We start from the raw sequence: 18,315 nt of genomic DNA on the forward strand, positions 1-18,315 counted from the left end.
CCAAGCAATTTAGAGTCGAGGCAATTTTATGAAACTTGCTGCAATGCAACAGCGCGGTGCAAATAATTTATCGGCCGCTACCGCCGACAAACGATTTGTGCGAATACTCCTATTTCTTCTGGGATTTTACCCATTATTAGGATTCATAGATTCAAAATTTTTGAATAAATTGACTGAAAATTATAGTAACAAATTGTTTTAAAAACTACTTAAACCGTTTCACACCTACGTACGTCGTTTTAAAATTGATTTTTATTCGTACGTGTAAATGAAAATCGTATCCGCCGTTTATTTTAATTAGGCTTATTCTTTTTTTACAGGGAATTAAAATTGAAATTTACTTCAGCTTACCCAGCAGTCCACTGCTGGACATAGGCCTCCCCAAATTCGTGCCACACATCCCGGTTTTCCGCAATCCTCATCCAGCCTACACTGGCAATCTTAAGTTGATCGTCGGTCCAGCGAGCCGGAGGTCGTCTCACACTGCATTTGCTATTGTAATTAACTATGTCAAAAATAAACAAATTCCAACGATAGAAGTAGTACGAGTTAGCCTCGTTTTACTATCCTTTTTTACATATTTACATTTAAGTTACATGATAACAACCGGGACCGACGGCTTAACGTGCTCTCCGAGGCACGGTGGGGAGACCCACAAGGACTGCACAAATACCCAGACCACGGCAAACACCTGTATGGCCAATACAAATGTTTGTCATGAGCAGGGATCGAACCCGCAACCACCAACGCAACAGCTACGATCCATGGCTGTAACCGTTGCGCTAACGCGGCGGCAACGTATGTATATAACTTCGTTTAATTAAATCAACGCAACAAGACCTACATTACATAAATATTATGTTTGCTATAATTAATTATTCAATAAACTTTCATCCAGCCATACAAAGAGTTTTATTCCTGTTTTATTATGAGCATAAATCTTCAAGTTACTCTGTGTTCATATTTTATTATTTATGAATATTAAATAGCTTTAACATTATTAGAAAATATTATACATGGTATAAGTATTGTTTGTATATAATGATATTAATATAATTAGAACCATATAACGGGGTATTTACTTGAAAATGAGGAGTTGTATCTTTTGATACTTGATTGGCACACAAGTCTAAGCCCACCTAACGGTAAACAGGTACCAAAGCCCATAGACATCTCAACACCAGAAGCAATGCAAGCACGTTACCAATCCTCTCCAGAATCTCTGGCCACCTTACTCACGACATTTTTTTTATTTTATTTATTTATTATTAGGTATAATATTTAAAAAGTTTACACCGGTTACATTAATTACTAATAAAAAAAAAAAAAAAAAAAATACAGTCGAATTGAGAACCTCCTCCTTTTTTGGAAGTCGGTTAAAAAGAAATATTAACCGCGGGACTCATAAGCGCAATTGTGATAAAGTGAAAAAAAAACGGACCAAGAAGGTTAAATATAATAAAAAAGCCATATACTTATTTTGCAATACATACATTCAAAACTTTAACACAACAATACATGAAAGCAGTTTTATTTAGCTGTGGTCTTCTGTAAGGTTGAAGTACCTCCCTAGACGAGCTCAGCCAGATTTTGAACACGATATATCCTGCTATCTCAATAGTAGTATCAAGAAACATGTCTATTGTATATTTTATATATATGTATATGTATGCGGTGTACATGTGCGTGTGTGAGTATAATATGTTCATGTGTATGTTACATAACATTTTTGCGCCCCACCCCACACTTCTTATTTAGTCCTCTGCCCAAAGGTTGCCTGGAAGCGATCGCTGTATTAGCGATAAGGCCGCCTGTTGCAACTAATGCAAATTCTATTTTTAGATATCATTTGTTATGCTGTTAAAACCTTGTATTGGTGTGCGAAAGTGTAAATAAATAAATAAATAAATAGTTTTGGCAAAATAACTAGCAATCGAATAAGCATATCATTCTTCAACTAACCAGAAAGAGGTTAAAAACGTCCCACGATGTCTAAAATCTAGTGTGAAGGATAATTTATCTAACAAGAATAAGCAAGTTTTGGTTAACATCAGATGTAAATATTGTAGTGTGGTGGCATTGGTTATAATCGCAGTAGCAATAGTGCAGTCAAATAATTCATTATCACGATTTAGCAAAGGCCTCAATCTCTCTCGTGAATGTGATGAAAATGACGACGCAAAGTGATTTTGAAACTTACTTGATTAAAGAGATTTTCGATTTTCTTTTCATCAATTAAAACCGACGAACGCTACTTCGATTCCACTCAGAGCGAACATAACGTACTTGAACAAATATCAGCAGAGCAGTAACCAATACAATCATTTACTAGAACTAAATATAAACATTAACACATAAAAAACAGAGAATTATGATATAATTATTATGGGTTGTCTGGAAGAAATGGCTAATTAGCCAAAAGTCCGTCCATTGTACTTCACTGTCTGTAACTACCTTTATGCTTTGTTTGCAATATGTTTGTGGTGTACAATAAAGTATAAAATAAAAAATAAATAAATAAATAATTGAAAGTCTATTAGTATCATATTATATGATAATATATATCTGTGAATGTGTAAAGATCAGAAGGAAATGATGAAACAAGCTTACTGTCTATTTACCTCTACGTCATATATATCCATAACCATTCGAGCTATATTGCGTAATATACTCCGGCACATCAGTTCCCCGGAGCTAGACAAAATGTTATCCCGTCGGGATGTTTTTAAGCAAATAGGTATAGCTTTTGAGAGCATTTTTATAACAATGCATTATATATTTACCATTCCAAAAGTATTAGAGGATCTTATTATTAGTCACGTAGTAAGACATAAAGTAGATACAGATTTAGTAAAATTTAGTTGGCGCGTTGGCGCAACGGTTACAGCCATGGATTGTACCTGTTGCGCTGGCGGTTGCGGGTTCGATCCCCGCACATGACAAACATTTGTGTTTGCCATACAGGTGTTTGCCGTGGTCTAGTTGTTTGTGCAGTCCTTGTGGGTCTCCCCACCGTGCCTCAGAGAGCACGTTAAGCCGTCGGTGCCGGTTGGATCATGTACACCTGATAGCGATCGTTACTCATAGTAGGTAATATATCCACCAACCCGCACTGGAGCAGCGCGGTGGATTAAGCTCTGCTCCTTCTTCTACATGGGGAAAGAGGCCTATGCCCAGTAGTGGGACATTACAGGCTGAAACGTAACTGCTAAGGGAAGGATATCGTTAAGATTTATAAAATTAAAGCAGCAGATAGAAATTAATAGAAAAATTGAAATAAAATTTTCTAGAATTAGGAAAAATTTAATTATTATGTAAATACATCTGCAGGTAATATATCCGCCAACCCGCATTGGAGCAGCGTGGTGTATTAAGCTCTGCTCTTTCTCCTACATGGGGAAAGAGGCCTATGCCCAGTAGTGGGATATTACAGGCTGAAGCGTATAAATAAATAAATTTTTTTTTTAATAAAACATCATTTTATTTTAGATACGCAAAAATTTTCTCGCTCTCAACTTCCGATCAAAGTCGCCTGATCACACTTTTCGTAACCCTCTCGTCACGCATTCACCAGCTTACTCCCCAAGTCAAGCTTGCGTAAGTTGCGTGCAAAAGTTGGTATTGTGCAAATTATAAAGATTTACGATCAGTGTAATCACATATGTATTATAATTATTTTACCTGCCTAAAAGGTTATTTGATTTCTTATCCTATTTGAGTTATTACAATAACATGTGCTAAGGTTAATAAGCCCGTTCCTGTACAATTATAATAGTTTTTGCTCGCAAACCAAAAAAAATCCGACTTCAATTACATAAACAAGTAATACAACGTAAGTTGACAAAAAAAAATTAACTAACGCACTAGTCGTTACTACGATTTTCGAGGGTTCCTCTCGATTTCTATGGGATCCCATCATCACCTTAACATGGTACCATACATTGGTATCTTTCCTTTCCAACAAAAAAAGATTTATCAAAATCGGTTCATAAACGACGAAGTTATCCCCGAACGAAATTTAAGCCCCTAAGTTATAAAGCTGGTCTACCTAATACATATTTTTTAAATTTTTTTGACTTAATTTTCATTCTTATTTTATTATGGTTTGGCGTTGAAAAAAACATACAACCCTAAATTTTTACCCTTTTACCACCAACTCCTATTTTAATAGCGCTTAGCGGTTAACAACGATTGCCGGATCAGCTAGTATAACAATAAAAAATTGATTAAAACTGAATGCGTGATAATATGTAGCCTATATATTGACCCGACTTCTTAATAATATTCGTTCCATATTTGAAGTAAATCCATGCAGTACTATTTGAGTTTATCTCATATATACATACAGAAAAACAGACAAACAGACAAAAATTCTAAAAACTATATTTTTGGCTTCGGTATACTCTATTCCATTTGTTGTATTTTTCACAATTGTTACATTCAATTTGAAATTAATAATTCATTTCAAATTCATTCCGCTGCTGGTAACCGGTTTAATCGGTTATCTTTCCAGGAAAGTTAATTTAAGGTTCAGATATAATAAAATTAATTTTGGAAATTAATATAAATAGGTGGTCGGCGAAACAAAGTTATTTTTAATTAAGATAAACGGCGTATTCTTCCGCACAATTCGATTAACGAAATGATAATTTATAATATATACCGTAGTGTCATAGATAGCGCCTATATAGGGTATAATTTTTAGGTTCTAATTTCCGTCTCAATTTTTTTTCTTTCTTTGACATAGATAAGTTTTCTATAATGGGTATATTTTGTAACATTTATACAGAAAAATATTAAAATCAATATTCATAAATTATCAATTGACAAATTATACCAAAAGTCAGGTAAAGTCATGTCAAAAGTGATCCATTTTTAAGCCTAATAATATTTTTATGCAGGAACTAGCTGTAGCTAGCAGTATGCTGGGCGAACTCATCTAGCACACCTTCTATGACAGTATTCTCAGACTAGTCCGTATGCCGTAGTACTTTTGGAGCATATCTGCTCCTATGGATTCAAGTCCTGACTTGGTTCAGAATTAAATATCTATTTAGATATGTATTTTTAATATTTACATTTATTAAAAAAAACGATTATAAAATGTCAGGTAAAATATAAGCAACAAGTATTCAATCTTAGGAATAATATGTGAACTAAAATGCCATCAATTAATTTCGATTAATTCTAATTCTTTTAATTTAATCAGTGAAAAGTGCTTAAAAAGAATATATTATAACTTGTCGATAATTATATTGACAATCACTCGACCGTTTGACAAAAACTTTCAGAATTTTCCCGAGTCATCCAGAATCGCGAACCGACGACTGCCAATATTGACAAGCCACTGAAATTAAAGTGACGAGTCAAGGTTTAAATAAATCCAACTTCGAACTTAGTTCTTAAGTTGTGAATTGTAAATATGTATAATGTTTTATTAGAAAATAAACATAATTACTTCAAACTATGTATAATCATTTCTATTAAATTAATTATTATTTCTCTCTAATTTTTAATGGAAGATAGAATAATATCTTGTGGATAAGTTACTGAGAAGCTTTATCAGCATGTCGTTTATTAGTTACGCAAGAGTTTCCATAATTTTCTATCTAAGAGATGTGACCCTTAACTAAAAAAGAGTGTTTTTCAGTTCAACACATGACTTGAGTTTAGTCAATAATGAATAATGAATTAAAGTAAAAAAGTGGGCGTGTACTTATGTACGCACGTGAGAAGTTATACTTCATTAGCTAGCTAACTTCTTGTTGCTAACTTCTTCTTCGCGGACTAGTTAACTACAGGGTGTCGGTTTTTTGTGACAGTGTCCACGCGCATTCATTGGCTACCTAACTTCATGTCACTAACTTCATCTTCGTTACCTGCCTAGCTTCAGGGTGTCGGTTTTATATTATATGGTACTAGCTGACCCGGCAAACGTTGTCTTGCCGCTAAACGCTATTAAGAAATAGGGGTTGGTGGTAGAAGGGTGAAAATTTAGGGTTGTATGTATTTTTTAATGTTGTATCATAAAAAAATAGAAATTAAAAATTTTGTCTAAAAAATAAAAATTTAGGGGTGGGCTACCCCTAACATTTAGGGGGATGAAAAATAGATGTTGGCCGATTCTCTTAGATACCGGATAAGCACAAAAAATTTCATCAAAATCGGTCAAGCCGTTTCGGAGGAGTATGGCAACGAAAACTGTGACACGAGAATTTTATATATTAGATTTTATTTTTCGGCATCATAAAAATTCACTCTCATCATTTTTCCCTAACACACCAAAAGAAGTATAACTTCAATAAAACTCAAGAATATAAATTTACGCTTGCCATTCGTGTCCGTACAGTAAATACTACTACCTTTTTTTATAAAAATATATAAAACCGCTGCAAACACCCCTTTCAGCGTCACTAAGCATCAAGCATCACTAAGCGTCAAACTTTATATATTTTCTTAAAGAGTATACTCCAAAATATATTACGATGTTTTTATTTAATAAATAAAGTTCGTAAAGTGTTAAAAACAAGTAATTTTATAAGCGCTTTATGTTCAGTTTTTTCTATAAATAAAATAAATTATCAATATTAAAAGCAACGCAAACAAAGTCACGAGTATCAGCTCGTGTTATACAAACGCGTTCATAATCATACATAATTAATATAGGCGAACAACAAATGGCTATCTTTATTTTGTTTAGTTATACGAATTATGCTGTAACAACATTGTTGTTTTTTTAAGTCGTACGTTAGCTAGTACAACAAAGGCTATCAAAATGAGAAAATAGTATAAAAACTGTAAATGTCTGAGTTGTTTGCTACTCAGTACCGCGTTATTTCTATTTAGGGTTCCGTGCTTAAAGGGTTCTAACAATATCATACAACTGAGGACCTATTTCACTGGTTATATGTCAAATAGCTATCTGATATATAACAGTATCTAATAGATAAAAAAGTTTGATATAATTTTCGTTTTATCCAACAAACTACTGTTTATCCGTCAGAGTTGTAGTTTATTATTTAAGACGAAACAAGCCATCAATTCCAGGTTTATGTTCTGCTGATAAAACCTAACCTATAGTAATATTAATAGTATCTATAGAAAGGAAAAATTAAGCCTCCAATGTCCGCCATGTCATAAATAGAACTTTAATATAGAACTTTAAAGGATATTTAAAAGAATTTTAAGCAATATAAACTATTATGGACCCAAGTACAAGGAAAATCAATAATAAAACTAAAGTTCAAACTTGTAGGGTCTATTTATAGTCGTCCCATTATTCGATGTTTAGTTTATATAATTATCTACGTTAGACATCATTCTAGGATCAAATTCAAAATTAATAACCCTTACAGATTCTTAGAACATAATTATAAAGGATTTATCTCGTAAAGTATAAATAGATATTGGAACGATAGTTAATTGAGCACAGCCTCCTTAAAGAATATCATAGCTACGAGTGAATATTAATGCTTTCAATGCTCAAGTAGTGTTTTGTTTCTGTGGTGAATATGGTAGCCAGAGTTCAAAGAGAGGGTTGGCAGTGAGGTTGGTAATGCGCTCGAAAATCGGCATGTGTGATTGATATATGTAATGCAATATAGTTGTACTGTTTTTTCGTGCATATGGCTACTACCTAAAATCAGGTAGGCCGTATGTCCAGTGACACAATAAAAATGCTTGGTAATGTATTAGAGAAATAGTTTTGTTGTACTGTTAACTTGGAATAATTTCCATACGAGAGTATTGTTTTTTGGCGTTTCTAGTTTTTTTTCTAAGATGTGTACAGGTACGATGTGAAAATGTGTATACTAGTAGGTCTTATTAAATATTTTTTCAATAACACGGAATTCTTAGTTACTAAGTCCGATTCAGACTTGACCGAATCTTTTTGTAACAACATAGTAGGAGATACGAACTTCAGCCATCTGTTTAATGGAAAAAAATTATTTTATATTAATTACTTAAGTATTTTAGAAAAATAATCGCGTAAGGCTACCTGAATATATTGGCTAGGCTATATTTAATTCGAAAATGAAAAAAATATTTTTATTAAAAAAAGCACCTACGAGTTTAAAGAATAAATTTAATACCTGCCAAAAATATGAAGGCTGTATAAAATGCAAACGTTGAGTTGTCTATTATTTTCGTGACCTAAGTACTGGCTGGCAAGTATAAACATGTATATTAATATATATTGTTCTACGTACTCTCACCCACATGCTTAACAAACAAATCTTACATCAAAATAAGGGGCTGTTTTTTGCAAATACGACGACATAAGGTTGCTTGCTAAAAGTCTAGTTTAAATGGCGGTTGCTGAATACAATATAGCCTGGTCAGGATATTTTCAGCCAACTTTTTTGCGATTTATCTTTAACATACTAAAGAAGATAATAATTTAATTTTTTATCAATTAAGCACATGTGTGTAGATTACGTAGTTCGTATCTTAGACTAACATACATGTAAGGCACGAATCAAGGAAACAAGAAAATGTAGCCTTTAAAAAGGAAGATAAAAAGTATATTAAAACTACATTTTCCCAAGTTTTACGTGTTAACAGGTGTGCTAAAGGTTTTTTTAATGTTTCTACGAAAACGAGAAATAAAATAAGAAGAACTATTCGTTTGTTTCATGAGATATTCCGTTAGTTTTTCTAATGTTCATTGTTAATGGTTGAGAGATTAAAAATTCCTTTTCATTTGTTAAATTTTATTTTTATACTTGAAGTTTATTTTGATAACAAGCTAGTTTTCGATAACTTTTAGATTGTTTGATGATAGTTCTGTGTCTTGTTATTGTTTTGTAATGTTTACGCGAATTTTACTCATATTAATGGAACAACCTTTTCGGATTTTATCGCGGTTTATTAAATTTTTTTAGATGCCCAACGTTTTGGATACTTTACACTAACCATGGTCAGGGATGACAGTCCATCATAATGTACTAGCTTTTACCCGCGGCTTCGCGTGCATTGAAATATTTTTTCTAATAAAAAGTATCCTATGTTACTTCTAAAACCTGCAAGAATATGTGTACAAATTTTCATGATGATCGGTTAAGTGGTTTTCGCGCGAAAGCGTAACAAACAAGCTTACATTCACATTTATTATATTAGTGATGGATGGATGGATGGTTGAGGGATGTTAGCTCATTAGCTAGCGCCAACCCGCATTGGAGCAGCGTAGTGGATTAAGCTCTGATCATTCTTCTACATGGGGAAAGAGGCCTATGCCCAGTATGCCCCCATATTAGAAGGCTGAAGCGATAGCTCATAAATTTTTACTGGATGTACTACTTTTGTTGATGCTTATTTTATTCGAAAGGTGGTGATTGTCGTGTAGTTCCATAATTTAAAATTGAACGAGTTTTGACGAGCAGTTTTTGAGTATTCCCTAATAATGTGTATTTAATTGACTTCGACTACGATGACTATGTTCTTATTTTGTCACTTGATTAAATTGAAGTCTGTTTTTTTTTTAATTGACTTCAAAAAAGGAGGAGGTTACTCAATTCGACCGTATATTTTTTTTAATGTATGTTCGGTGATAACTTTGTCGTTTATGAACCGATTTTTGTTAATTCTTTTTTTTTTTGTCGGGAAGAAGATATCCTATGTGTGGTACCATGATAAGGAAACCAGGATCTGATGATGGGATCCCAGGGGAATCGAGAGAAACTCTCGAAAATCCGCATCACTTACTGGGTGTACCGATTTTGATGATTTTTAATTTAATCGAAAGCCGATGTTTATCATGTGGTCACGTTTAAATTTCATCGAGATCTGATTACAACTTTTGGTGTAATCTTTGATAATGCGTAGTTACTTGACTATTTTTTCATCTACCTACGTTTATTACTTGTCGATGTAATTGAAGTCGGTTTTTTTTTTTCGATGGTAGCAAACACGATTATTTTTAATAAGAAAAACAATTATATTTGTACCGAATTTTTAACATAAACTCCATAGAAATCCATCATAGGTAAGGATAATCAAAGGAAGGAGTAAGAGAAGTGAAAGACATTATTTTCAACAGTCGCAAGTCCGTAGAAACCCAGGTGAAAACGTGATGTACTATTGGCCATCGTAAAAGTTTACCGTCAAAAAATGGTTATCAAGATAAAGCATTTTTAATATTTAAAAAAAGGAATTAATGTAATGACTTTAACAGAAACGATTTTAAATTCGTTTACGTAGTTTCAAAAGTTATTCGCTTGTCCATAACGAACCCTTTGTGATGCTGAATGTCATATCTATCGAAATGAAGGTATTAAAATTGATAATATTTTCGGTTTGTGTAACGATCATGTCGAATGAACTTTATTTTATGAACTGAGAGGTAGGGCACAGATGGAAATGTCCTGCTCAAAATATGGACCATGGCCCGACTGGGGTAGTACCTCGACCTTACAGAAGATCACAGCAAAATAATACTGCTTTCAAGCAGTGTTGTATTTCTGTTAGTGAGTAAGGTGATCAGAGCTCTCTCTGTATAAGCTATCTCTTTCTATATGCTACGGTAATCGCTTACAGTCAGGTGAGTCGTACGCTTATTTACCGATCTAGTTATTTATTTAAAAAAAAAATATTTTTTTTTTTTAATAAAAATATTGTGTTTGTTGTCAAACCAAAAAAAAATGAACTTCAATTTACATCGACAAGTGATATCGACGAGTAATAAAATGAGAAACCAATAAATGCAGGTAGTCGAAAAAATTAATCAAGTAAATACGCGTTACTAGGGATAATTCAAAAAGTACTACTCAAATCTCGATCAAATTTAAATTAAACTATACGACAAAGGTTAACAAGCATTTAGCTTGCAAATAAAAACAAATCATCAAAATCGGTACTAACCAGTAAAAAGTGGTGGACACATAAAAAAAAAATCATCAAAATCGGGTTTTACAAGTAAAAAGTTGTGAGTTACACATAAAAAAATACAGTCGAGAACCTTAAGAACAAGTGAGAACCTTCTCCATTTTAGATGACAGTTAATAAAACTGACATGTAACAGCAGGAATGACATTTTTCATATTGAAGTCGTGCAGTATGAAGCATTTCTTAGTTAAATTCAATATTAACCCAGTTGCATCATAAACATTATTAGAGTTTAATAAAAAATTGTAATGAGCCAAGACACATACAGAACCTAGCAATTGTAAGCAACATTTTATTACAAAAGTCCCCGCCACGACAAAGGGCACTTACAATGAATATCCGTCATATATAATAATATATAGGGATGACGTAATATGATTTATTGTGACTATCATTGGGACCCTTTCATTTCCGGGTATCAAATATATCAGTTCCAGAGATGACACTGGAAGATATCACCAGTTCTACAATAATCAATGTAATGTCATATAATAAAAAAAATCCGTATAATGAAACAAAAATTAAAAGTAATATTTTTATTCGTATCTGACTTGTGAGACTTGTGATCGATCTTAGACCTAACGATCTTAGACTTTAATCGGCCTAATCAAAAAATCCGTTCTTAGCGGACTTCTACAAACAAAACACACACATACTACAAGCCAAATTTCATATTTATACGTTCAGCGGTTTCTGAATTTCTGACTCAATGGTTTTATAAACATAGATGATAAATTGAAAACTTATCCACGAAATGAAATCAATCGCTTTTTTTTTAAACTTTTTGTTCTTCATCTTCCTATTGCAACTAAGTTGTATTTTCCGTTTCAATAATTTATTCTAAATCATAGAGAATAGAAAACTCGCCGAAATATCTTTAAGAATAGCGACAAATAAAGCTGTTGTATTTATCAAAGCAGAAATAATGTTCTACTCCGAATAGGGCAAGAATAGATAAGGATAGGTTTGGATATCAAACTTTATTATTGTGATTTGTTAAGTTGAAGTGTGAGGTAATAAGTACTGATTGGAAATTATTTTTTTACACGACTACAGAATGGTGGTAGGCGATTACCACAGCTTATAGAAACCTTCAACATCAAAAGCATCGCAAGTTTGTTGCCGGCCCTACCACCAATTCCCCCCAGGAGCTCTTGTCATCTTACCACAGGAACACAACACTGCTTGAAAACAGCATCATTTAGCTGTGATCTTCTGTAAGGTCGAGGTAATACTCGAGTCGGGCCGCTCCTGAACTATTTCAAAAGTATTAATCAAATTTTATAAGTGTTTTTCTAATAACAACATAGTTCCAGAATACGGTACCAAAGCCAAGAACGGTTAAAATATCTTCCAAACTTATATAACCATGTAGAATATAATAAAATATGTAAACGCACTTCTGAAGGCTTTATCGAATGGAGGCTCGTTTGGACTGTGGTGGTCGTTCCATTTTACGAGAAATGAAATAGTCATGGAACAGACGCTGGTGGAAATGGTATTAATCGTGTTTGACATTTTAAGTAGATGATATTATTAAATAGTAATTTTGTAGCAGTGATATATATATATATATTCTTATTATTCTTCGATATAGCGATAATATTATACTTTTACTACACATACAAAGTTTATACACGAAAAAATAGTCAAGTAAATATCCATTATCATAGATAACTCAAAAAGTACTCCGAAGATCTCGATAAAATTTAAATGAGACCACATGACAAACATAAGCTTTTAAAATCGGGCCACCTAGTAAAAAGTTATGAGGTTAATAAATACAACGTAGGTCAACGCAAAAATAGTAAAGTAATTCCGCATAATTAGCGATAATTTAAAAAGACATTAGAGGGTACCTCTAAAACTAACCTTAATAATGTGTATTGTACTATTCTTGTAGATGTAATTTTGAAATTGATTTGTTTTAAAAAACAACTATTTTGTCTCTTGTTACTATATTATAAATAAGAATTTTAAGCTTTGTCACTTCCACAGTCCCGTGTTCCGCGATCACCGCAGACGCTCAGACATTTTGTAGGTAACTACGGCTTTTATGTCGTCGTAACTCACCAATTCCAGTAATAATGAGTCATTCGTGAATGTCGGTATATTCGTTCGTCGATACCGCATGAAAGTCGATTTATTCAAACTACAAGTTCCGTGCACTTAAAATAAGGTTCTATTGCGGAAATATTTAAACGATCCCACAAAAGAGGTTTTGTTTTATAATCGACCTCTTTTATTTTATGCGAATAACAACCGCTCTGGTGTAGTGGTGCGTGTAGGCACCTGAAATACTGGTTTGCGGGTTCGATTACCGCTCGGGATGGATATTTGTATTTGTACAAATATTTCTTCCCGGTTTGGATGTCTGTCCTTGTGAATTTTCCCACCATCGTTTTGCTAATAATCGATTTATCAACACATCAATATAAACAGAACTATCATCTAGTCTGTATACGACGTGGCAGTCATTAAATGTTTTTTTTTTTGTGGTTAAATTGTGTAAGTTTTTACCTATATTTGAAAAAAGTACACTTAATAGGAATTTACAGAGACTTTTTTAAGTTTACATTTTAAATTCTTTTTTATTTCAAAGCATAGTTACATAAACTTTATTATCTACTTAAATATTAACAACTCGGTGATCTCATAAACGAACCCACGAAATGGAAATTATGTACATATGTAAATATGTATTTTAAATCATATTTTAGAGTATGTACATATGTATTTTAAATCATATTTCAGATTTAATATCCGGTTGGAAAAACAGGGCAAGTTAGATCAACGCTTGTCATTTAATAAAATTATATCAAACGGTGTAATAAATTTTAATTTATTTTAGTATACTATGTTAAATAAAATAAAAAAGTCTGCTTTAGACGACACGACTGAAGTAAAACTTACAAAACGTATCTCTCTCTCTTTCTTTCTATCTTCACTAACTTCTATCTTCTTTCCATCTCCCGTCCGCCTCGCCTGATCACACTATTAGTAACACTTTCGTCACGCATTCACCAGCTTACCCTCTTGATTTGTCAAGCGTATTGTTATTTAAAAAAATACTGAATTTTGATGACCGTTCTGGTTTGGTAGTGGGATGCTTAGTGACAGCTCTACTTTCATCATTACAGCCACACATTACAGTTCACATTACAGTTCACATTACAGTCCACTGCTGGACATAGGCCTCCACAAGTTTACGCCAAAAGTAACGTGAACTCATGTGTTTTGCCCATAGTCACCACGCTGGGCAGGCGGGGTGGTGGCTTTGTCACACCAAAGACGCTGCTGTCCGTCTTCGGCCTGTGTATTTCAAAGCCAGCAGTTAGATGGTTTTCCTGCCACCGGTCGGCTTTTTAAGTTCCAAAGTGGTAGTGGAACTGTGTTATCCCTTAGTCGCGTCTTACGACACCCACGGGAAGAGAGGGGGTGGCTATATTCTTTAGTACCGTAGTCACACAGTACTCTCTACTACAGCTCTACTTTAACTACAGCTAATTTATAAAGAACAAATATAATTTTAATGTGTTTAATGGTGATTCAAGTAGTCAGTTTAGTCAGTTTAGCCTATTGCAATCTACTTCTGGACATAGGATATAGGTCTGGCGCGAAGCCTACTTGAATAAAGTTTGATTTCAATTTCCATTATCAGCGTGACTGTACATGTCTGATCGTCACAAACACATGATAATGAATACTTATTAAGAAAAGCCTTTAGAGCTTTTAAGCAGTGAACCGTTATGAATTTTATTATGCATATAATCTACTCATATTTTTTTTTAATTCGACACTAAATTCTCAATAGTTTTCTTACGAAATAAATTACAAAAATCTGTTTGAACTGATCATATAAAAATATCATTTACTCCTCACTTAAAACCTGTGAGTCTACCTGTCGCGTCCACGTGTCCCTTAGAGGGAATCCTGTGCTCCTTTTACAGAGACGTGGTCGCTATTTGAGGACCTCTACAATATCATGGGAGATCAGGATTTAACCCTTCTCATATGTAATAGGCATTTTTTCAATAGTAGGATGTATAAAAGGCGAGTCGTTCGTTTTAAATGTATCACATATCCTGGTTCAAATAACTGTAACCTTCTTAAAGTAAGTAAAGTTAGTTTCTGTTTTTTTTATACAAAAATTTTCAATGTAAGAAAAGACAATGAAAAGATTTCTACCAAATACTTTTTAAAAGGGGACTAATAAAAATAAATAGTACTGGTAAACTGGGGCGACCTAAACGTTATAAATTTCAGTACATTAATTTAGTTTAATATAAGACTCGTTTTAATATTTTTTAATTTATTTTCGTAAATTTATTTTTACTATTTGTTTAGCTTAGTTCTAATTTTTGTAATTTTATTTTCTAATTTTTCACTACTTACTTATATTTAAAAATGGAAAACGGAACATTCAAAAAACAAAATACAATTATATTCCTACTTTTTACCTTTTGGAACCTCTTTCCTTGCCTTTCAAATTATTTTATGTCGTAGTATAAATAGTTACAAGTTTATTAAATTAAATTTAACTTATAAGATGTATTGTCAATTATTATTACAGAAGTTAGGGCTACATAGGTGTATTGGTTTTCTGGCTGTTACCATAAATAAATTAAAAGGAATTTTTCTTGCACACAAATAAATAAATAAAAATAAAAATACTTCTTTCTGACGCTCAAAAATGATTCGTTTAAAATGGGAACAAATTTCTAGAAGCGAATTTCGCATACCGCACCAAATATAAAATAAAATACCTAGTCAGAATATTAAATTATATTACAAAATTTACACTTTTCTGTTACTTTATGCCCATATTTTCCAACGAGACCTGGGTACGGAGCGGTAATACATACCAATCGGAAGTTGTCTTCGGCGCCGGCAACTTCCGCCCTTCTTCCGTGCATGATAAGAATGATAACCGCGTGCTTTGTTAGCCTCAATATAGCCTCCAATGTCTGCCAGCAATTTTGATTCATATATCTATACCGGTAATGTTGGTCTTGTAATATTAGTATTAATTTTCTAGTTCGCTTAGATTGTCCACAAAGTATTGATGAGTCATGTAAAATTTTAACCAAGTGATCAAACATAACCTATGTTAAAATAATGTTTTTTGGGTATTCTTAAAGAATTTTTGTCATCAAATATGAAAGATATAATGTTAAATTACTGGGATGATTGGCGAAAACTTGGAGAGGTCTATGTTTTCTAGCAGTGGACTGCGATAAGGTGAACCGATTGTTAAGAAACTTCATTCCTAAAGTAATCTGAAATATATCTGGCCAACTTACGTTCAAAATATTCTTTAGTAAAACAGGCTTATTCAAGTATCGCTTCATTCTCAATCTATTTCATTTGACTTCATTCAGTTGTCATAAAGTGATGGTCAGATACAAAAATTACTCTTTTGACTTCATTATCGATTATAGACCTTAATATATGTTTTTAATTTTTTTTAATATCGTAAACATATCACATTGAACCTATTTTAGATTTCATCATCATCATCATTTCAGCCTATCACAGTCTACTGCTGGACATAGGCCTCGACAAGTTAACGCCAAAAATGGCGTGAAGTCATATGTTTTGCACGTAGTCACCACGCTGGGCAGGTGGGTTGATGACCGCAGGGCTTGGTCGCACTAAAGACGCTGCTGCCATTCTTCAGCCTGTGTATTTCAAAACCAGCATTTGGATGGTTATCCCGCCAACGGTCGGCTTTTTAAGTTCCAAGGTGGTAGTGGAACTGCGTTATCCCTTAGTCGCCTCTTACGACACCGACGGGAAGAGATGGGGTGGCTATATTTTTTACTGCCGTAGCCACACTACAGCCAACACACGTAACAAATTTTAGATTTATTGAAAGATATTATTCACTTTGAGATATCTGTATTTTTAGTGCTCTGCAATGACGTATTAACATTTGTTTCAGAACCGACTACTGGAAACTATTCCAGTCCACATTTTCAAGTCTTGATTGAGCCAATTTCGCCAGTTGATCAGTAGTTGCGGAATTTGCGTAAACTAACGAACGTTTAAGGTCGAAATTTTCGTTGTTTTAGAAACGAGTTGGTTTCTTTGAGCCGTTGCCAACAATTCTGTACCTGCTTATTTAGTTCGTGACATTTCGAAATGAAATTTTTAGAATTTCTCGCGAAGATATTTTAGGAGAATTTTTTTTCAGATAGTTATTTTAATCTCGATTTACTCGTCCGTTATAACGAAGTAACTAATGAAGTAATTTATATTAACGAACTAATTAAGAAATAAATAACCATAATTTATTTTCATCTTTAGCAGATGAGACTTTAGCAGGAAAATATTATTCATACTTACTTATAATAACATCACATTTTGAGTATAACAGTATCTTAAGGTCTTAGGAATGAAATTATTTAGTAATCAGGAAAATGGTTTGTTATCAAAGGCTTTCTTTGACATTTGAATAGCATCGTAGCGGCATAAAATTAACTAACAACCAATATATATATATCCCGTTTTATTAACCGACTTAAAAAAAGAGATTGAATTTTTGAATAAGTTGACCGATTTTTATGATCTTTTAATCGAAAGGTAAAGGGTGTATGTATGTTTGTATATGTGTATGTATGTATGCAAGTTTGTATCTCTTTATGTATGCTTATATTTTTATGGTATTTGTATATGAATTATTTGGTCATGTATATACTAAGCCACTAACGTTACTCTATATTTCCTCCCTTTTTTTCTTCTTTATCTGAATTTTACTGGTAATCGATTTTGCACACCTACAAACGTCTGCTCTTGTACGTCCTAAGGTTGGCTGGTAGAGAATGCTTTTAGCATTAAGCCCGTCTTTTGTATAATTCTGTAATATATTGTGCAATAAAGTATTAATTAATTAATTAATTAAAAGGTGATGCGTTTCATGTGGTACCATTTAACCTTTTTGTGTTCTCGCTAATAATGCGTACTTGACTATTTTTCGTCAATCTACAATTTATTCTACCTCATTACCTTTATATGGGCAGACTGATTTCGTGGATTCTCTTTTTATCGATAGCTGATACTTGTCACGTGATCCCATTTAAATTTTATCGAAATTTGCCAAGTACTTTTTAAGCTACCTCTAATAATGCGTATTTACTTGACTATTTTCACGGACGTTGACGACTGGTCGATCTAACTGAAGTCGGTTTTTTCCGTTTGCAAGCAAACATAAAATAAATAAACAATATGTAAATAGTAGCATCATACTAACAACACCTAAAACTCAGCAAATGTCCAAATCAAGGCAAAGGCCTGTTTTCCTATGAAGAAAAAAACGTTATAGCAATCCGCAGTTCCTAGCTTGGCAGCTTCTCTGCAGATTACTGCAAAAACGTTGTCTAATACGACCGTATAACTCAGGGGTTCCCAAACTTATTTTGTCTACTGTCC

The 18,315-nt window shown here is 33.1% G+C and overlaps 1 long non-coding RNA gene across 1 annotated transcript; it reads right to left on the reverse strand.

Annotated features, from left to right (window-relative positions):
* Positions 1-1,398: 1,398 nt before the first annotated feature.
* Positions 1,399-18,106, reverse strand: LOC123664145. Its single transcript, XR_006744783.1, has 3 exons — positions 18,094-18,106; positions 13,529-13,536; positions 1,399-1,501 (listed from the first exon to the last, which is right to left on the reverse strand). It is a non-coding gene; the product is annotated as an uncharacterized LOC123664145 (long non-coding RNA).
* Positions 18,107-18,315: the final 209 nt, after the last annotated feature.

This window comes from Melitaea cinxia, chromosome 21, assembly GCF_905220565.1.
Source record: "Melitaea cinxia chromosome 21, ilMelCinx1.1, whole genome shotgun sequence".
NCBI lineage: Eukaryota > Metazoa > Arthropoda > Insecta > Lepidoptera > Nymphalidae > Melitaea > Melitaea cinxia.